This window comes from Littorina saxatilis, linkage group LG10 (genome assembly GCF_037325665.1).
Source record: "Littorina saxatilis isolate snail1 linkage group LG10, US_GU_Lsax_2.0, whole genome shotgun sequence".
Taxonomy (NCBI): Eukaryota; Metazoa; Mollusca; class Gastropoda; order Littorinimorpha; family Littorinidae; genus Littorina; species Littorina saxatilis.
In genome coordinates, this window is record NC_090254.1 from 43,284,907 (window position 1) to 43,308,184 (window position 23,278).

A 23,278-nucleotide genomic window follows, 5' to 3' on the forward strand; every position below is an offset into this window, starting at 1 on the left:
TTCACATCGGCCAGCAGATCGCAGCCATTTCGGCGCATATCCTACTTTTCACGGCCTATTATTCCAAGTCACACGGGTATTTTGGTGGACATTTTTATCTATGCCTATACAATTTTGCCAGGAAAGACCCTTTTGTCAATCGTGGGATCTTTAACGTGCACATCCCAATGTAGTGTATATTAATAGTCATTACCCTAATTCTTATTGTTAACACGGTGCCACTTCTTCCAGAAATGGTAACAATCCAAAAACAGGTAGACTACCAACGTTCCAAAATTACTTCGCCGCCATTTTGCAAGCGAGGAGCCACACGATCTTGAGATAATTTTCAGTATTTGTTTCATAAGTGTCTGTCTGTCTACTTAAAAAGTCCTTTGGGCCGACGTACTAGTAAATGAAACGTTTTGTTTTGTTAAAAGATAAACGTTCCAATTACTTACCTTTCGTGTTCTTCCAGAAATGGTTTAGGACATATAGCCGAGTGTAAGATGACCTCTTCCCTAATGAATGAAAACCAAAATGGAGGAGAAGAGAAACGGGAAAGGAAAAACACACACACACACACGAACACATACACACATACATGCATACACACACACACACACACACACACACACACACACACACACACACACACACACACACACACACACACACGCACACACACACGAACACATACACACACACACACACACACAAACAAACAAACGCACGCACACACACACACACACCTACAGACACACACATGCTCTCTCTCCAGCCCTTTCTCGCTCTCTGTCTCTCTCTTTATCTGTCTCTGTCTCTGAATGTCTCTCTGTGTATCTCTGTCTTTCTGTGTCTGTCTCTGTCTCTCTCTGTCTCTCTCTCTCTGTCTGTCTGTCTGTCTCTCTCTCTCTGTCTCTGTCTCTGTCTCTCTCTCTCTATGTGTGTTTGTTTCTGTCTGTCTGTCTGTCTACCGTCTGTCTGTCTGTCTGTCTGTCTGTCTGTATGTATGTCTGTCTGTCTGTCTGTCTGTCTCTCTCTTTCTCTCACCCTCTAACTCTGCTTCTCTCTGTCCCCCCCTCCCCCTCCCGCCCCATTTAACTGCTCCTCTCATTCCATCTCCTCCTACTCTTCTGTCATTCTCGAGTTGTAGCAATATACATGCTTCTTTTCGTCCATCTCTCCTTTACTTTGCTATTTCTCTGTTGTTTCCATCTCTTGCTGCAGCATTCACTTTACACGCGAAACTGGTTTTTCTTGCCGTTCCGGTAATTAGGTACGTCTTTTTCACGGTAACACACACACCACACACGCACCCAAACTCCAAGCCAGCCGAGATCTCCTTCAGTTTCCGACTCATTAGGTCAGTTCGACTGCGAGAAGACATCCGACCGCAAATTGTCCGTAAAGTATCTCGTTTATTTCACAAACACAAAGTACGAGTGTATATACTCACGAGAAAGACACGTGAAGTTAACTCAAGCTAATAACCCTCAGCTCTTTAGAAAGCGGAAGCAGCGTGTGGAGATGTCTTTGCATTACGCTGCGCTGTAAAGACCTCTCACGTTTACGGAATATGGAAGTGATGTTTTAAAAATGTCAGACAGCGGTCCACCCTACTCGTGTGGGTGTTTTCTCACCAGACATTCAGGGAGTTTTCTGGGAAAAGGATTTTGAAGTATGAGTTCAGTCAGACTAAGACGGCAAAATGTGTGGTTTACTGTTTCTGCATAGCCGCCTTTCTAACGGATAAGGGTTCATATAAGTTTGAAAATCAGCGCTCTTTGTGTGTGTCTCTGTTTCTCTCTATTTGTTGCCTGTAATTGGGTGTGTGTGTGTGTGTGTGTATGTATGTACGTGTGTGTGCGTGCGTGCGACGGTATGTGCGTGCGTGCGTATGTGCGTGCGTACGTCTGTCTGTCTGTAAATCTGTCTCTTGCTCTCCTTTTTGTCTTTGTCAGTATGTTCACTTTGTCTTTCTGCCTCTGTCTCTGTCTTCGTTCTCTCAATGTCTCTCTCTCTGTCCCTCTGTCTCTCCGTCTGTCTGTCTGTCTGTCTGTCTGTCTGTCTGTCTGTCTGTCTCTCTTTCTATCTCCTCTCTCTCTCTTTCTCTCTCTTCCTCTCACTCTCTCTCTATCTATCTCTCTCTCTCGCTGTCTCTCTCTCTCTCTCCCCCCCCCTCTCTCTTTCTTTCCCGCGCCATCTTTTCAATTCCCGGATCAATCTGGCAGAAGGGGACGCGTGTGACGTAGCACGGTGGGCAGCCAATCAAATCAAGGCTAACAAGCGGCGAACGGAGGACCCAGGCAAGATATATAATGGCGTCGCCAACCTACCGTCTTTCTCTTGCACGCTCAACGCTATCGCCCCATTGGTTCCAGCGAGACGTCTTCTTGCTTTGCCATTCTGCTTCCATTGCGCGCACTTCTCTCGCTCAACTTGCTACCCGATTGAGTTATCAAAACCCACCAGGCTATCTTGATTTTCTCGAGCAACAACTTCTCTCTTTTTCCTTGTCATCTTCTTCTTCGAAGCATTAAGACAGTTTCTTAACCTGCAAACAACCAGTTTTGATTGAAGTTTCGCCTGAACTTTCGAGACCAAACACAGCCATGAATTCCAGCGTTTGTCAGTGGGTCCTTCTTGTTGTCTGTGCGTTCGTCGGTCTGTCCGCCGGCGCCAGTGTGAGAGAGGAAGAAGGGGGAACAATGTTGGCTCAGAGGTTACAACCTTTCCAGGTAAGATTGTGTTTTTGTTTTTCTTGATCTGAGTGTTATAGTGAAACTGTGCAATTGTCTCTGCGATTATTTTCTCAGGATTTTTATTTGTGTTTGTTCTTTGAATATATCGTTTTCATGCAAATGATTGCGCATTGTCTTTTGGACGGAGAATAGATACTTTAGATGACGTTAATGTACTGTTCTTTTATATTTTTGTTTTGTTTGGTGTTGTTTCATTTTGGTGTATTAATTTTGTCTTTTGTTGTTATTTGTTTGTAAAAGTTCGTTTTACTGTATTTGTTGCTGTCTCTTTTGTCTTGTTTTTGATCAGTTGATTGATTGATTTTGTTGGTTGATTGATTTTGTTGTCATTTTAGCAAATTATGATGTATACATAATTTGACGTCCGATTAGGTAATACCTATTATTAGCGGGTGTATTTGTTTGTGTGAATGTATTTGGAATGGGTAGGAGATAGGGATGGGGATGGCGTGTGTGTGTGTGTGTGTGTGTGTGTGTGTGTGTGTGTGTGTGTGTGTGTGTGTGTGTGTGTGTGTGTGTGTGTGTGTGTGTGTGTGTGTGTGTATGTATGTGCATGTGTACGTGTGCGCAAGTGTTTGTTTGTGTGTACATACGGGCGTGCGTGCGAGCGTACCTAATTGCATGCGCGTGTGTGTATGTATGTGTATGAGTGCTTGCTTGCGTGCGTGCGTGCGTGCTGTGTGTGTATGTGTGTGTGTGTGCGTGCTATGTGTGTGTGTGTGTGTGTGTGTGTGTGTGCGTGCTATGTGTGTGTGTGTGTGTGTGTGTGTGTGTGTGTATGAGTGATTGCTTGCTTGCGTGCGTGCGTGCGTGCTGTGTGTGTATGTGTGTGTGTGTGTGTGTGTGTGTGTGTGTGTCCCAAGCTTTGCGACTGTACCTTGGGCTGACACACTTTATTAATTTCACAATGCAATTTACCGAGCACACGAGGTTTGACGTCGGCTGCAGCGTAACCAACTTGGACTTAAAGGAACTGTGTTCGGAACTAAATAGTCCTATTACAGAACAGAATTTAAAGCGGGCAAGCTGGACAGACTTTGGGTCAATTTTATGGACCGGGAGGCTTGAAAACAGCTTGAAAAACATTTTTTTCCGGATCTAAGCCCGCACCAGCAGCGTGTATGCAGTTTTTTTCATACAGTTTTAAATCCGGAAGTGACCATTCTTATAGGGGCAGGCAACTCTTAAAACTCTGCCGATCGAGAATGAAGTCCCTTCCGTTGCCGTCAGATAATTGGCTGTGAAATGCAGAGAACAAATAATACGTTATAACGACCACTTCTGAGGGCCCCAAAGGGTTTAAAACCGTGATCGTGATTGGCGTTTTTTGACCTTTCTGTGACCGTGATTGCCGAAATTTCCATTTCTGTGATCGTGATGGGACTTTGCCCGTGATCCGTGATGACAAAAAAATCAAGTCTCGTGATCGTGATCGTCATTTGTTTTCGTGATCGTGATGGGCATTATTGCAAAGCATTTTATTTTCAACGTACATTTTTTCACAGCTGTATTACACTCTATGATCCTCTAGTCTATTCGGTAAGGAGCCAACCCCGATTGAAAGGGAAGCAACAACACATTCAGAAATATGATTTTGAGAGCGATTGCTTCCCTTTAAAAGAACCCATTACACACTGACAAAAAGAGATCCAATCAGAAGGCAAATTGCAAAAGTCTACCAAACTTCATCCAATGGATGGGCTTCGTGCAAAAGTTTTGAGTGACATTCGAATTCGAAGATCAAAAATGGCGTGCAGCGGTACTGTCATCGAACTTCTGTTATATTTTGTGGATTCAAGCCAGACCAAAGCAGGCGGCGAGAATGCCTTCCTTGGTGGAAAGGTCAGGCTACGGGTCGGTCTTTCTGAAGACGAAATACCAAGGTATGTTGATCTATGTTGCTCTATGACTGTTCTGAATGTAGGCAAAGATCTTGAAATTTGTTCAAGATCTTTGAGTTTGAGTGAGATCATTGACATTGTCGACATTGCCACGTCCGGCTGTCACTCGCTCAGTGTGACCTCGACTGGCTCGAGATCGAGTCTGCGTTTAGCCAAAACCGAAACTAGAAATGTGTTTTTCATCCCAGCAACGTGGACACGCTTGGCATAGATTCTAATTGTCGCTTCTTTGCATTAAGCTTGGATTTATTTTAGCGCCTGTAAACTTTAAAATCAACAATGGGTTAAATTCAGAAACAATGGCGGGGAAACGCGCCAGTTTGGGTCACTTGATCCTCATGTCAAAGACGATCAAAGTCATGTTCGTTGGGGATTTTGTCAGGCATGCTACTTTTCCGGTAATTGCCGGAAATCCGATAAAGCCGTTTTCAAAATCCGGTAAAGTCAAATTTTTTCCGGTGAAGTTGAAAAATTTCCGCAAAAACGATCCGTGTGAATATCGCGCAACGCGACCGGGCGCCGGTCTCAATGAAGCCAGCGCACAGTAGTGTTGTTTTCACCAGTTTGGAGGTGTGTTGAATGGTGGTGGGGGGAGGCTAAAATGAGATTTTTAACAAGATCACAACACTATTACAACCCCTAAAATGATGCCCAGAATGCACCAGATTGCACAGATTTTAACCGTTTTTTGAAAAAATGTCCGGGGGGCATGCCCCCGGACCCCCCTAGTTGGCTCGCCTGCTTCGCAGGCTCAGGCTTGTGGCTTCGCTACTGGTACTGCGCGCTTCTTTCAGGTAAAACCGTTTTTGGCCTGTAGCATTCCTGTTTTTTATTCAAGGCCATGGAACCAGGCGATGGTGTACCTCAAATTGTACGGCAAAGTTGAAAATAAAAAACCCATCACACATACATGTACTTTAATTTCAATCCACCCAATAGTTTTTGAGAAAATGGGTTTACAAGATTTAGCTCTGGAAATGTGAAATTGTGCAAGTATATATTCATGTGTGTGAGTGAGGGTGTGTGAGGGTGTGGGGGTTGAATGTGTATGAGTGTAGAGAGAGAGAGAGAGAGAGAGAGAGAGAGAGAGAGAGAGAGAGAGAGAGAGAGAGAGAGAGAGAGAGAGAGAGAGAGAACGAGAGAGAGAGAGAGAGAGAGAGAGAGAGAGAGAGAGAGAGAGAGAGAGAGAGAGAGAGAGAGAAAACCCAATGAAAACAACATTCTTGTTACTGATTACAAATCATGATATGTATTTCTATGTGTGTATGAAAGAGAATTCAAAAAATAATTATAAAAAAGTGCAACAGTTGTCACTTTGTGTTGAATAAACAATATATCCAGAGGAGCGAATTACTGTGTGGTTGTGTTTACTTTGACACGTGCTTTCTGTACATGCAACTTTTACCGTGACCGTGATTTGCCACTGGTGTTCGTGATCGTGAAAACAAAAATCAAGGTAACTGTGATCGTGAAAGCGAAAATTTCCCTTCCCGTGATCGTGATGATACCCCCCCTTTGGGGCCCTCACTTCTGGGTTAGTTAGGGACTAGATTTTGTATTGTTAACTGTTGTCAAGCCTCTTAGTTCACAATAATGAGTTAAACTGTGTCAAGGTCGCCACTTGAAAGTTTGAAGCAATCAATCAGATCAATGCTGAAATACGAGCTTTTTGTCAGTGTACTCATAAACATTGACGTTTTCGACCGCTCATGCGATCAACACCTGCATCGGTAGAAATAACACAACACAAGAAATACGAAAATATCTAAACAAAATAACCCGGGGGAAAAGTTTCATGTAGCTTTGCAAATAGAAATATATCTATATACATTTGTTTAATCGAATCTGTTTATTTACATAACTTGTTTATTGTCTATTATATTTTATTATTATTTGAAAGAGGGGGGTGGGGGGGGGGGGGGCGGTCAGTTGCTTGCACAGATTCCTGCATAATGGTATCAGTTTTTAGCACTGTTGCAGGTATACTTTTTACATTTTACAAGTTTTGACTACATGTTTTAACGTTTTTTTTTTTTTGTTTTTTTTTTGTTTTTGCCTCAGTTGCATGCAGTCCGCTTCAAGCTGAAAAATAAATAAAAAGAATGAAACCCTAAGTTGTTGTTTTTTTTCTCTTCCTTTTCTCTTCTTTCTTTCTTTCTCTCTACAGCTGAGCGTCCTTCTTCATTGGCGTTTTATAAATTTATCAATTGTATGTGGTTTTCTACAATGGACAAAATCTTGCATCTTTAATGTTGGTTATTGTCTTACATATGTCTGTGTTTGGGTTGACTTAAGTGTTGTTTGTGGCGGTGTCATGATGGAGTTAACATAGTAACAATCACAATAAGTAAGAGGAAAAGCAAATTGTAAGCGTGCTAAAGTTTTCTTAGTAACAGTTCTCTTTTCATACAAGTGGTGTTAAGTGTAACAATGTAAGTTCCGCCTTTACCCCGGTACCGTTCTCCTTTTAGCGAAACGAAAGAAAGAGGGGGCGGTGAGGGAAGCCAGAAAAGAAGTATATATGATACACTATTCTACGTTTCGTATTTGTTTCTCTTTGTCAAACATTATTATAATATCAGTGGGAGTTCCGTATCTATATTTGCTTATGCACATCTTTCCTATCAAAATCAAGTGATTTATATATTTGCATTTTATTGAGTCAGCACCATTAATATAACCACACAAAATATGTTCTATTCCAAAGACTATTCTTATTTTATATTTCTCATAAATAATTTGTTCAACGTATCTCCATAGCACTTTTATTTTCTTACAATTAACAAAAAAATGTTCAACGTAATCTATTTCGGTTGGACAGAAGGGGCATCTCTCACTATCTCGTATTCCAATTTTATACAGAAGAACATTTGTTGGATAAATCGTGTGTAATATTTTCCAGTGCAGCTCTCTTAATCTGGATTCTTGGGTTACATTTTTGGCCAGGTTCCAATGTGACTGGTCGACATTAATGCCAATTCCGTGAATATGTTGAAGTACACTACCCGAGATCTATCAACTTTTGGCATTAATGTTTTAACGTTGACCGGGATTCGAGATGAGGGTCTGGTGTATGTATGTTTGTATGTATGTATGTATGGATGTATGTATGTATGTATGTATGTATGTATGTATGTATGTATGTGTGTTATGTATGTATGTATGTATGTATGTATGTATGTATGTATGTATGTATGTATGTATGTATGTATGTTTGTATGTATGTATGTATGTATGTATGTATGTATGTATGTATGTATGTATGTATGTATGTATGTATGTATGTATGTATGTATGTTTGTATGTATGTATGTATGTATGTATGTATGTATGTATGTATGTATGTATGTATGTATGTATGTATGTATGTATGTATGTATGGATGTATGTATGTATGTATGTATACATGTATGTATAGATGTATGTATGGATGTATGTATGTGTGTGTGTGTAGAGTGATTCAGAGAAAACTACTGGACCGATTTTCATGAAACTTTACATGAGAGTTCCTGGGTATTATATCCCCAGACTTCTTTTTTTGGGGGATCAATATCTTTGATGACGTCATATCCGGCTGTTTATGAAAGTTAAGGCGGCACTGTCACGCTCTCATTTTCCAAATAATTTTGTTGAAATTTTGGTCAAGTAATTTTTGACGAAGGCCGGACTTTGGTATTGCATTTCAGCTTGGATGCTTTAAGATTAATGAATGAGTTTGCTCATTAAAGTTGTCATGAAAATTAATTTTTCTCAAACAGATTCAAAATTGATCCCATCGTATCCCTCATCAAATTCTAAATCTAAAAATATATACATATGTTATGTTTACTCTAGAAATGTGATCACAATTAACGATCAAATGTTAATTAGGTACTACGATTAAAATGTAAGAAATCGGTCCAAAAAAGATTTCATCTCATCCTTTATCATTTCCTGATTTAAAAAAACGTATAGATATGTTATGTCTGTTTAAAAACAAGCTCAGACAATTAATAAGAATACTGCTACCGCTACTTATGTTCAAATATGCTTTATGATCGTGTGTTTGTGTTATTAGAAATGCGATGTGGTGTTAGAAGATAAATGTCCATGTTTATGTAAAATGAAAATGGTTCTCGAATAATCCCAGGCAGTATTTCAATACAGCCATAAAAGTCCAACAAATGGTGTACTCACCTTTGGCTAGTGATTCTGCAAATTTACTAGCCAAAGAGAAAACTTTACTAGCCAAACCACCAATTTGTTTCAGCAACTTTACTGGCATTTGGCGAGTAGATGAACATTTCTACTCGCCAGTTACATGTTTTTAGTCACCATGGCGAGTAAAATACTGGCCACTTTCAGGCCTGCAATACATAGAGTTCTGCTGAACATCTTATATCTGGCCAGGCTGTTACATGGTACTGTGCTATCACCCATTCTTTTTACGTTCTACACAAATGATTGTTGAGGCACTGACTTAACCCCACTTGTAAAATATTCTGACGACTCCGCAAATTGAGCGAGTGGATGAGTACAAGTACTTCGGTACAGTGATTGACCACAAACTGAGTTTTAATGAAAACACCGAATCTGTCCACAGCCACGGCTGTATTGCGTACAGAAGCTGAGATCTCTTATCTTAATGTGAACTCAAACATTTTACAAACTTTTTACAGAAGTGTTATTGAGTCTGTCGTGCTTACTTTTGGGTTTGTCTGTTGGTTTGGTGGTCTGAGCAACCGTGATGTTCTTAACAGAGTGGTGCAAATGTGCAGTAAGATTGTGGGAGAGAGACAGTTGAGTTTGACTGAGCTGTATGAGTATGAAAGAAAAGTCGCGCGGAAGGCTGGCGTGATTGCGAATGATGAAACGCATGTGCTTGCTCAGTACTTCGGCAGACGGTCCCGTGTACTAAAGGTGAAAACTGGTACTACGTTAGAGCCAGTAAAAGTGTTATACCTTCCTCAATTGTGACCCTCCACCACGGAATGAGTCGCATGTCACCTTTTCATGATTTTCATATTTTTACATTTTCTGAAAGAGTTTTTTATTCTCTATCTAGTGGTGAAAACCGTTTTAGAAAAGAGTGAACACTTTTCGAGTTATAAGCCTGTGAATATGGGGACCCTCACACTGTTAGTAGTGACCCCCCGGGCTTATATTTTGCCTAGCGCAGAACCGCGCGAGGTGACATGCGACTCATTTCGTGGTGGAGGGTCACAATTATGATTTTGAACAAACAGTACCATGTTGATTTATGAATAATTGTTTACATCTAAATGCGTTTAACATATTGGTCAAACGTTATTTGGCTCAGTTCGAACTATGGAATTGCAATTTAGCTTGACATCCTAAAGATTAATTCATTGGCATAGGGAGCACTTGTGGAGACATGCCCCTCGTTTATCATTGGCCTATACTGTCACGTGGGAGAACTTGCCTCACTATTTTCAAGAGAAACAACTTTTTTACAACCTTAGGGTGGTTGTATATTGAAATATCAAACAACCCCCTTTTGCTCACCTGAGCGTCTGATGATTGTTCTTGCCAGTTGGTGACCCTGAAAAAGAAAAACATGCAATGAACAGAAAACTGTATGTAAATTAGGCAAACATACCTCAACTATATAGTCATGCTTGTGTCATTACATTCACATTTTTGCGATTTGGCACTTATTTGGATTGCAAATGTCTTTCATAGTGGTGAAGTGACTTAAACGAGGGTACCCTCCTAAGTGGACCGGACAAAAACCTAAATGATATTGACAAAAGCAACAAGAAAAGGAGATAATACTTCAGACTAGGCCACTTTCAACACATTTTGCATAAAGAAAAAGTGGCATAAATACTATAGATATGCAGAGTATGTTATTGTGAATCGCGGGGATATAGCTCAGTTGGTAGCGCGCTGGATTTGTATTCAGTTGGCCGCTGTCAGCGTGAGTTCGATCCCAGGTTCGGCGGAAATTTATTTCAGAGTCAACTTTGTGTGCAGACTCTCTTCGGTGTCCGAACTCCCCCCCGTGTACACTACATTGGGTGTGCACGCTAAAGATCCCACGATTGACAAAAAGGTCTTTCCTGGCAAAATTGCTGTGGCACAGTTAATAATTGTCTACCTATACCCGTGTGACTTGGAATAATAGGCCGTGAAAGGTAAATATCCGCCGAAATGGCTGCAATTACTGGCCGTATAAAATTTCATCTCACACGGCATCACTGCTGAGCGCCTAGAACTGTACCCACGGAATATGCGCGATAAAAGCCTCATTGATTGATTGATTGATCTTGCGCAGGATTCATGGACTAAGACATGTGTCAAACGCATTAGATGTGAGATTGTCCGTGCCAAGGTTTCATGCAGCGAGCTTCGTGAAGTCGACTTCGTCCATCATTATGAGGCTTCCAACAGACTTTTAACAGATTCAATTCTCTCATAAAATTCAACTCAACATGCCTGGCGATAAGCATACACGTTTTCATCGTTGGCCGAAGTCGGTTTACAGATGAGGTTATACAGTCAAAATACTTTTCTCGTTCAATACACGTTTTAAAGGAACTGTACAAGACAAACTGATCACTATTTTCCAAGTGATCCCACCATCCTTGGCGAACACAATCAATCAGTCTCACTCTTAGCACTTTCAAAAATAAAAGCCCGTTCGTGTCCACACCCATAAAACCAGACTTGACCAAAGCCAAAACGACACAAAAGCATTCTTATTAATATTTTGGATACCCAGGTGTTTTTACCCTTGCCATCGAGGGATAATAGTGCTCGATAAGCTTTCTTGGGAAACATGTTATCAGGTTATTTAAGGAGTCTGAACCAATATTTAATACTCTTGTCATTGCCAAATATATACAGGGGGTAACGGCCAAGTTCACCATAAACACAATCATTAGGAGTTTTTACAGAAACATTACAAAAAATCTATTAGAGGGTGGTGTTTGTATCCCCGTATCACAGAGGAATACGGCAATATCGGCACCACTTGGGCATCGACAAATTTAAAGAACACAGTGGGAGAGTAACAACTAATTCTTCTCAGAGTAATGCGTATCTCAATCACACATCGTTTGGCTTTCACTGCTATGTCCTCTAGTGCACTGCGGAAACTCAAACGGGTTGAAAACGTCAGACCACGGTATGTATAATTATGTGTTTACCACTTCAAGTTGGTGGAAACCATAGCACCATTTTTCGTGTTTGGAAAGAAACCCACCCTTCGGAAAGACAATCACTTTCGATTTTTTTTTTAGATTAACAACCTATTTCAAACGTTGCGCAGAATCGTATAGGGCGTAGAACTGTGACTGCAGTCCAACCACTGTTGAGGATAGCAAGGTTAAATCATCAGCAGAAAGGAAAAAAACCAATATCGATCTCTTCACTCGAAAAGGTGGCCCCATGCATGTCTCCCACGCAATATGATATAATTTGCCAGCTCGTGAATTAAGATTGAAAACAAGATGAGACTAGCCAACTAAGCTTGTTTCAGGCCTTGAAAACATTCAAACTACTGGGTATATAGAAGATTGTTTCTGACACAGGCCTGGATTTTCTTGTTCATGGCCGGCCTTTAACATATTTAACATTGTGCCCTGAACTCCTGTCTTAAATAATACCTGCCACAGCACAGAGTGGTTAACTTTGTCGAAAGCCTTGTGAAATTCGATGAATGCAACGTACAGTTTAGATTGACCACATACATACTTTTCAACTAGAGCATTCAACGTGTAAATGTGGTCGACATTCGACCTGTCCTTACGAAAACCATTCGGAGTATCATTAAGCACAGACTTGTCCTTGGTCTAGAGAGTAAGTCTGCGATTCAATACAGATGTAAACAGTTTACTCAAAACATTTCACATGGATATACCTCGATAATTGTCTGGTAAGTTCTTATCGCCTTTCTTGAGAATTGGAATAATCATTGCTTTGGCCCACTCTTCAGGGTATATGCCTTTTTGAAACAAGTTATTAAACAACCAACCAACAAGGGAAGAATAACTTCACAAGCACACTGTAACATTTCATTCATAATCCCATCAGGTCCAGCAGCCTTACCTTTACTGAGATTTTTAATTGCATGTCTGATCTCATCAAAAATAATTTCCCCATCCAGAAACTCATCCGAAAATGAAGTCACACGTTCTGCAGTTAAAACCTCACTTCCGTCATCAAAATCACCAGTGAGGTGTTTCAGAACTTCTTCTCGACAACACGGATGGTCGTTTTCACTGAACGATAGACATTGAAGTGATCAGAATTTCAGAGAATTTTTGTTGTTGTTTAAACAGTATTTTATTCGTAAACAGACACATGATAATATAACAACATCATTAAGAAGGAGCACAACAAGTTTAAAACTTATGATAAGTGCTCACATAAACATGCCTGAAATTTCATGGCGGAATATGATCAATGCGACACATGTTTTGAAAAAAAAGGAGAAAAAAAGGAGAAAAACAACAAGGAAAACTTAGTTTGAATTATCGAACACAATCTGTGTCAATACCGAAAACGAAAACAAATACAAAACGAGAACGAAAGACACAACAAAATATCAAAAAGTAGATGGGCCCCAAGTAATATATTTAAAAAAAACCACCAACATCATCGAGCTGAGGTGTCCCAAAGCGGTTTGATTTCTCAATACAGCTTTGGACAACAACAAAAATAACACTATTTTCAAATATGAAATGTTCGAATCACCTTTCGGGAGTATGTCAATATTAACACATTCTGGAGATAATGTAACGATTGTTGCTGTTTTTACATCATGAAATAGGGGACATGATAACAAATAATGTGGAACAGTTTCAGCAAAATAACCACAAGAACATTATAAGATGTTTGATGGGTTTGAAGGCCGCGGTCAATAAATATGAAACAAAAGTCGATATGCCCCCCTCGGACCGACAAAAAAGCTGGTCTGTCAACAAACCACCAAACATCGTATTTGTCATCATTTTGGTAGTGAGAAAATAAGTGCACAATCAACCCAGGAAGCCATGCTTTGAAACACGGGTTCCGTGCTGATAACCACACGAGTCCCGGTTTGATAACCACTGGCAATCAAAGCTGGCGTGTGAAAGCAACCTCCTGTGTTTTTGAGTTCATTAAATGTTGGGATGAATATGTCAGGTTTGAGGATGCACAGTTCTGTAGGTTCATCTCGGTATTCCACCCCATCGGCTTTCTGTTGTAAATATTAAGCTGAGTGATAGAATGTGGAAGCTACGTTTGGTCAAAGGTCACAGAAGATTTGCGTCGTGCAGCGAAGGAAAGAATCGCGATCTTGTTTCCGACTCAGTACCTCTTTGTTTTTCATTTCACCTGTCATTCTGCTTGCTCGGCTTTGTTAGATATTTGCATATCTTGTTGCTATTTTCTTTGCTTTTGTTATTGTTTCTTATTTGTGCTTCGTTTATCGATACAACGTCTTGTGCACGGGTCAAAATGTGTGTGTCAGGGGTCGTTTTACTTGAACTTGACGTTCGTGTTTCTCCGAACGTCTGTGTATCAAAACACAGATACACGCACTCCATGACTCTGTAAGAAGACAAAACATATCGCTAGGTTTCATTTGTTTTTGATGAATGTATGACCTTTCATGAAGTAGTTTTGTTTTTTGTTTACTTTTGCCAGTTTGCCAGTTCGTTTTTAGAACTTTGCAAAGCAGTGTCGTGTCGTCTGTTTAGGTCTGGGGAAACACCAATGAAAAGAGCCGAAGAATCCCCGAGCGTTTCTATTGGGTTTGCTTTTGATTATCCATGTATAACCTGCTTCATGCAACTATGTTAACCGGGGATTTATTGCCTGGGGAACATGAGATTTATTTCCCAGGTGCTTGTGAATGAAAACTCGTGAATGTTTACTAGGTGGCGATTAAACATATCATATTGTAAATCACTCATTCCAAGTCTTAAACTGCAATGCAAAACTTCAGTTTTGCGATTTGGGGAATAGTAATAATTATGGTGGAATTGAAATATCAAAAGCTGTGAAATGTCGCTTGAACAGACCAACAGAATCACATTGTTGTATATTTTCAGGCAACTTATTCCAGAGACTAGTTGCAGAAGAAATAAAAGATGACTTGTACAAATCTGATTTACACTGGGGAGATTCAGAGAATTGTCTTTTGCTTTCACAGAACTGTCCCTGCTGAAAGACTTGCGATTATTTAACAATGCGCGAGTCGCAATGATCAAGGTAGGAATTATGCAAAGTGAATGTGATCTCTTCCAGTCTCTCCCTTTCATTCCCTCCGTTGTTTTCATCGAGTCGTCAGGTCAGTTACGTTTTAATCTCAGGGCTGGTGCGGTGTAAACCATTGTGCCTGCAGTTGTGCCTGCACACACTTTTGCTTCTATCTCGCTAGGGGGTGAAATCTCTTTCAAATTGTAGTGAAAGTTATCCAGTTCTCACAAGTGTCTGCTGCTTGTGTCACTTGTTGTTTTTCTGCTAAATTGCCATTCAATGCAACCCCCGTCAGTAAGACTTCAGATCCAATTTCTAGGACCCATGATTGGGCATGTTTTTCTCTTTTTTGACGATTTGCCTTTTCGCTTGTTGTGTACTCAATTCTTCATCAAAGAATGTTTATGGGAAATATCTCGCTCCACTATTTTTGAAGTGACCGTCTAAAGATGGCGCCCATAAGTGATTAGTCACTTCCTGCGAGATATCACTTGGCTATGACGACTTCCTGCGATATATCAATTGATATAGGGTGCATGTTTGACCAATGGTTAGTTACAGTTTCGTCATGTGACCCGTAAAAACGCAATAAATATATATAAATCCTTTCAGGGAGAAAACAAGATCAATACGACTGCCCACAGTACTTACTGTTTCAATTCGTGAAGGATACCGGAGCAAAGTTAAGTTGTATGCAGCACCAACTTGAAATAAAGATTCTCATATGTAACGGACCCACATATACAGACACAGTAAAACCCAATTAAAGCATTCTCAATTAAGTTTATCGAGTTATGATAGCTTCTGTTCATTATACATCTCTTTTCAGTTTTCTAAAGTTATAAGAGTGAGTGATTACATACAAAATAAATAAAGAATTGTATTGTAATAGAGTTAGTTGAAAGTGTTCGTGATACAATTAAAACGAATATGTCAAGTCACAAAAAATATCTTTGAAGAGAAGTAGGAGAAGAAATGAGAGAAACAAAAGGAAAAGTTATACTTGCAACAGTGCTTGTAGATACGGTTATGCAGGATTCATTGGACACCCCCCCCCCCCCCCCCCCCCGCCAGCCCCACGCCTCCCAACAGAAATAAAATCATAAATCAAATAAACTCATTTAAAAAATGTAATGCTACAACAAAGTACTCAGCTCATTGGACACATTTATGCAAGAGAAAAAAAACACAAGTAATAAGAAAGATATATAAAATGAGAGATATATAAAGAGAGAGAGGGAGAGCGAGAGAGAGAGAGAAAGAGAGAGAGAGAGACAGAGAGACAGAGAGAGAGAGAGCGAGAGAGAGAGAGAGAGATAGAGAGAGCGAGACAGAGAGAGAGAGAGAGAGCGAGAGAGAGAGAGAGAGACAGAGAGAGAGAGATCGAGACAGAGAGAGAGAGAGAGAGAGCGAGAGAGAGAGAGAGCGAGAGAGAGACAGAGAGAGACAGAGGCAGAAAGAGAGAGACAGAGGCAGAGAGAAAGAGAGAGACAGAGAGAAAGAGAGAGAGACAGAGAGAAAGAGAAAGAGACAGAGAGAAAGAGAACGAACGAACGAACGAACGAACGAACTTTATTACTCAAGGATGGAGAGAGAGACAGAGAGACAAGACAAAGAGAATGAGAGAGAAAGAGAGAGAGAGAGAGAGAGAGAGAGAGAGAATTGAATTGAATTGAATTGAACTTTATTTAACAAGGATTAAGATGTAAGGCTACGCCTTTTCTTACAATCTGTCCTTGGGACACCCCCACCCCCACACCCCCACACCCACCACCAACAACAACCGAAACTAAACCAAACCAAACCAAACTGTACAAAACAAAACAAAAATAAAACGAACGATATCCTAGTTCTTCCTCTGCTTCTTGTTCTTCTGCTTCTTCTTCTTCCTTTTAATATTTTTTTTCTTAATTTAAAACATGCCCCACTTACCTGTGGTTTGACGTCATCGTCGTAAGTGTAAAGATATTCGTCATCACCAGCAGCAGGCCTACAGTCCACCATCTGCAGTGCTATGAGGAAGGGAACCACCAGTAGCACCACCGTCACCCATTGCGTCATACATGTAGCCATGGCAACAGCAAACAATACCACGTCACTGCCCACAAAACGTCACAGATGGTACACGTCACAATAGCGGCATCTTGAAGAAAATCTTATGATTCGATACAAAGGTTATTGTCAATAGGAAACTTCTTTTTAATCAAAAGTTTAAAGTATCCACGCAATTTTCTGCTAATCAGTCAGTTAACAAAAGCAGAGGTTCCGACATTTATAATATATGAGATGCGCCCCTGCAAACACATACTTCTGCAGTTCGATTTTCTTCTTTCCACCACTGGTTTATCAGCGGGATATCACCCAAGTTAAACAAATGCGATCGTTTGTATCTTGTTGTTGGTTATCTTGTACAAACTCCTCTCAGATAAGAAGTTCATTAGCGAAAGTTCAGATAACCCTGAAAGTTGAATGACAAATACTTCGAGTGAATACTAGCTTTAGGCGTTGGAATGTTTGCCCTCTGCAAGCGTTCGCTTATACTTCAGGCAAAATCAGTGATTTTTTTTTCAAACTATCAAGAAAGTGAGCAAAAATTTAAACAGATTATGATTTAATTTTAAGAGTTTTCCTTTTTTTTTTTTTTTACCAAAAAGCAAATTGTATTTTAAGTACCAACCTTAACCTTCTTCGGTTTTTGTGCAATGTTCCTTCAATTTTAAAATGTTGTTTTCGGTTTCTGATGTTAGTTTGCAAAGGATAGAACAAACCAATCACTGTAACTTCCGCGTTCTTTTGTTAGTGAAACTACAGTCACAACAAATAGTACAATCCATTTGGTGTTTCACTCTTTCACAGACGACACTCCATATTTTCTTTCCTGTTTTCTCTCCTTTCTTGTTGAAAGCGAGTGCCGCCAACCGCGAGGTACACAGTATGCACGGGTGGCGACTACACGCTTGTACCACCGAAACTGGCGACTAAATTTAGACGTGCTCCGGAGGTCGTCTAAATGGTTTACACGCCGACTTCAGCGAACAGAATGGCCATTTTTCATGGTTTTCCGCCATCAAAGTCGACGAATTTTGCGCCGTAATTGTTTTAGACAGAACCCAATAGTTGGAAGTGCTGGACTAAAAAGATTTTTTTTTTGCGAGATTCACTTCCCTTGTCATATTATTTTAGAACCAACACCGATAAGATTAGCGAAGACATCTTTGATTCGTTTCAGCGCAAAGTAGCACTGACCCATATTTCACTGCTCTCCGTCTCTGAATAGTCGAACTCCCGTGCGAGGAAGCGGGAGGATGTTATCGAATGACCCTAGCGCATGCGCAAAGGAAGGAATTCCTCGTTATAAAAATAGATTGACTGGTGACCTTGCTTCACACGGCAATTTGAAAGTCGGCGGTCTGGTCGTCACCCGTGCATACCGACTGAGCGCCTGCGGTAGGTCACGCGACTTTCAAGTCATGACTTCGCTGAAGTCGGCGTGTACTTTACACGGCACTCATGCATAACTCCCCAGTACCTTTATGAATATATATATACAATTTAAAATACGTATTCAGCAGCGGTGTCGAGTGAGGCGTTATATATATACACTGAACACAATAAGTTAAGGAGTTTTTTTCAATATACATATACCAGATGTTAAACAGCAGTGTTTTGGTCAGAAATATAATTATAACCATATGAATATCTGCCTTTGTTCTGCTCAATAATGTGTTTATTGGATTTGAGCAATATTTGCGCATGACGTCACAGGTCCTGAAAAGAAACTAACAATAGTACACACAAGCACACGAATTCTGTCTCTGAAGACAAACACAGAAACCAAGAAACAAACTACGAAACAAACCAAGAAACATATCAAGGAAACAAACTAAATAGTTAAGTAACTAATTTACTAATTAACTTACCTACCAATCAACCAACAAACAAACCAGCCAACCAAACAACCAACCAACCAATCTAACAACAAGCCAACTCACTCACTCACTCACGGACTCACTCACTCACGCACTCACTCACTCACTCACTCACTCACTCACTCACTCACTCACTCACTAACCAACCAACCAACCAACCAACCAACCAACCAAACAACAAAACAACAACTTAACACACAAAGCAAACACAAACAAAAACACACCACACTGTACAGTACATCAATTCTTCCCCTTGTCTGTCTGGCAGCGTCCCATGACGTCAGAGCGGGAGATGATGAACCGCGTGTTGTCTCGTATCCTGGACGTGACGTACGAGATGTACAAGGAGATGGGAGCGAGCCCTCAGGACCTGAAGGAACTTCACCACAAGAGGGGAGTCATCCAGACCTGCTACTTCCAGGCCATCTCATGCTTCTAGTTCAAGCGTCTCATCTCAGAAAGAAAAATATTAACAGAAAATTATATTTTTAAGTGACAGTAACAATTATGTTGAGTTGAATTGTCAATGCAATGTTTTGTACTTAAATTTATGTTTGAGATTTGTTTCATTACTTTAGGGTGGTTTGTTTTCACGAGTGGCGTATCAGTTTCGTGTCATTTCACTTTTAGGTGTTTCGTTTTTGCTTATGAAGCTGGAAGTGGTAGTTTGGTATCGTACAACTTTAAGATTATTTGGATCATTATGTTTTTGTTATGAAACAGCTTGAAAACAAATTAGAACTCAATGATTAAGTTGTCTTGGATTTTGTTTTCAAGATCTGTTGTTTCTTTTTTCAAAAATTGAATCTCAAAGATTTAGCGGTTTTGATTTGTGTGCGTGTGTTCAGATTTAAGTCGTATTTGTTAGTTATGTCATTAAACAATGCAGTGACAAAAACGAGGCTTTTAAGATAAACAACAAAACAATTGTGTTACAAATTTGGCAGTTGAAAAGCACCCAACTTCTGTTGGTGAAATGATAACGTTTTCTCGTCTTAAATTCGCGCTATTCACTACGTCGGCTTCAGAAAATGTTAATTGCCAAATAGGTATAGTTCTGACTGTCTCCAGTTTTTAAGAACAAAGAGAACATTTTGAACCGCCCTGATATGGCCCTTCGTGGTCGGCTGGGCGTTAAGCAAACAAACAAAAAAGAACATTTTGATTGAACGGCTTTTTGGCTGAGTGAGCGTTCTTTTGGGTGATTTTTGTGTGGTCTCGTTTGTGTTTGTTTGCGGGTTTATTTGCTCTTGTTAAAGTATAGATTCAGTTAGCCTTTTTCCCTTTTCGCCTTTATATCTGCACTGGTAAAGTTCGCTTTGACATTCAAGTAGAAATAATTGTATGCAGTATAAGAATGACATCCATCCATCCTACTGACTGATGTCAAACAGGCTGTGTTTTACGTGATAACAATTCCGTGTAGCATTTTCGATTTTGTTACTATTTGTATTTAACTGATACATTGCATTCAATCAAATTATAAACTGAATTAGTTCATTCCATCAATTTAGTTTAACCTAATATACTGATGCAATCAGTCTTATAATCTTGCTGAACAAGGCTGTTCTTGGGCAAACTCTGCTTGAACCCAACACAACCCGATTTTTCCTGTAACTAGTAAATTTTAAGGGGCTTATTGTCCGTCAGGTCTTAATTGCCTATATTGGACATGAATTGGTTTATACGATTCGAGTTTTACGCCCTCACGGCTTTTGATGTGTGCGTGTTTAGGTGGTATCAGCCATCTGCACTTATGGTAGAATGACCAAGATCTTTAACGTGCCATTGTGGTGACACGGGGGTGGGAGATGGATACCGTCTCTGGGTCTGCACATAAAGTTGACCCGTGTCCGTCCCGGCCCGGATTCGAACTAGCGACCTCTCGATCACAAGTCCAGTGCTCTACCACCTGAGCTACCCGGGCCCCTCCTGTAACTGTTTAAGAAGAGACCATTTATATTCGGACCTGTGCCGTATATCTTCGAACCCGAACCATAATACGTGCACACACAGTTAAATATGGTGCCCTCGGACCCTGTCGAAGAACAAATGCAATGAAAACCTGCAAACAAATACATGTGAATAAATCATAAAAACCAAGACCGAATACACTTGTGTGCATTTCATGTGAGACAGTCCAATTCAGGGATTCATGTCAGCGAAAAATGTAGCCTATATAGGTGCTGTTTTGATTTGTCAGAATTCTTTGATTATTTTCATTTTGACTGTTGGCATTGATTGTGGTAGGTCTGGTCAGGAAATAAATTCAGTTTATACTAACCTTTATACATTCTGTGTGATTTGTAGCCCATTGATGGTTGTTTCTTGTTCTACCCTCCCCCCTCCCTCTGAGCTTTTCTTTTCTCCCTCCCTCCCACTCTTACAATGATACAAGCATGTGTGCGTGGGTGTTCGTGTTAAGTGTGTGTGTGTGTGTGTGTGTGTGTGTGTGTGTGTGTGTGTGTGTGTGTGTATGTCTGTGTGTGTCTGTGTGCGTGGGTGTGTATGTATGTGTGTGTGTGTGTATGTGCAGGGGCGGATCAGTTGCTTTGTAAGGGGGTTGCACTTTGAATCGAAAGTGAATGTGATGGGCGCGAAGCGCCCGAATTTGCTAGGGGGTCCGGGGGCATGCCCCCCCGGAAATTTTTTTTGCCCAAAGAAGCAAAATGGTGCCATCTGGTGCCGTTTGAAATTCGAAATGGTCATAGAATCAGCTTTCCAATTTTTTTTTTTTTTTTTTGCTGGAGGGGGGGGGGGGTGCACCTGCACCCTGTGCACCCCCCCTCGTCCGCCCCTGATGTGTGTATGTGTGTGTGTGCATGTGTGTGTGTGTGTGTGTGTATGTGTGTGTGTGTGTGTGTGTGTGTGTGTGTGTGTACATACAGGCGGGTGTGTGTGTTTGTTTGTTTGTTTGTGTGTGCGTGCGTATGTGTAAGTGCGCATGCGCAATTGTAAACAAATGTCCGTGCGTCCATACGTGTGTGTGCGTAACTGCGTGTCCACGTGCCTGTGGAAGCCCTTGCATTTGTGTTCACGTGCATGCGCGCAGCTTGTCACTTTAAACGTTTCAATCCATGCCGACACGAACACGCTGTCTGTCGCAGCGTCATCGATATTTTAAAGATCGAAGTTCGATTCAAAGTGTGAACTGCATAAATTCTCCCCTCTGCCTTTATTGTAGAGGGTGTAAATAACGAAAGCAGAGAACAGTGAGAACGCAGGCGGACTAATGACTATAATGACTATAATGACTAATGACCGAAAGCCGGACAGATCAGAGCAGACCCCAGCAAGAGCAAGACGAGCTGAGAACTTCACGTTTGTGTTATTTGTGCATGAGAACTAACTAACTAAGTAACTTTATCCCCGAGTACGCTAGTACTTGGGCTCAGCAGACTTTAATTGTGTGTGTCTGTCTGTCTGTGTATCTGTGTGTCTGTCTCGACTTAACAGCTTATTGCTGGGAAACTACTGGGCGCAGTTCGTTCAAAAGTTGATACACTAACTTGATAATAGGTCCGATTGATCGTATTAAAACTTCATAATGTTACCTGGGACCTAAATGCGAAATAAACCACAATAATAAAAAAAATTGGCGGTGGGAGGAATTCGCGGAGCAACAGCCAGCCAATAGAACTGATAGAACAGCCAGCCAGCGACACCAGGCTTTGCGTGCGTGTGCCACTTCGCGTGCTGCGCGACCTAATTTTATGAACGAGCGAAGTTAGCAGTGTAGGCATTTGAGTTCACTTGCAGAATTGTCAGAGTTGGTGGCTTGGTGGTAAGCACGTCCGCCTATGGCCAAAGTGATCCGGGTTCGATTCCCGGCATGGGCGGTCTATGTTTTTTTGTTGTGGTTTTGTTGTGTTAAATTACTATTGTTTATTATGAACGTGTTAATGTTTTATTTTACTCTAATAATTGTTTTATTGTGTAAAATAAATAAATAAATAAATATATATATATATTTTTTTTTAATCCACGTGCACAAGACAAAAACGTTCATACTGGGGGAGCGAGCCAGTCTGAAGAGTACTCGGGTCCAGCGCGAGCGTATTTAATCCTACGTACGCGTGACATACCACTCATGTCATAACAATATCGTTCACTCCACAGTGCATGTGAAGAGGTCGTGTCTGGCAGGAACGTACACGTCACGATTTGCTTTCTAGAGTAACGTCTCTTTGCTTCGACGTCAGAGATTACACGAGGCTTTCCGAGAGATCTATATAGGTTCCATTTTAAGCGTCTCCAATTTTGGCGCTTCGACTGAGGGACGTTTGGAGCAATAGACACGCAAGTACAGTATGTTCGATAAACAGAATACTACATGGCTTCCTGTTAGATACCAGTTTTACACTCGTTGCGTTTTCAAATATTGAAAAGCTCGCTTTTGCTCGCAGTTGACTATATAAAAACTCGTGTAAAACTTGTATCACATAGGAAGCCATGTAGTATTCTCTATAAGTAACTAAATAACTAATCACTCACTCCCTAACTCCCTCCTTCA

The 23,278-nt window shown here is 40.7% G+C and overlaps 1 long non-coding RNA gene across 1 annotated transcript; it reads left to right on the plus strand.

Moving 5' to 3' along the window:
* Window positions 1–2,325: 2,325 nt before the first annotated feature.
* On the plus strand, window positions 2,326–21,054 carry LOC138978883 (uncharacterized). The gene is made up of 2 exons (XR_011459834.1): window positions 2,326–2,720; window positions 19,034–21,054. It is a non-coding gene; the product is annotated as an uncharacterized lncRNA (long non-coding RNA).
* Window positions 21,055–23,278: the final 2,224 nt, after the last annotated feature.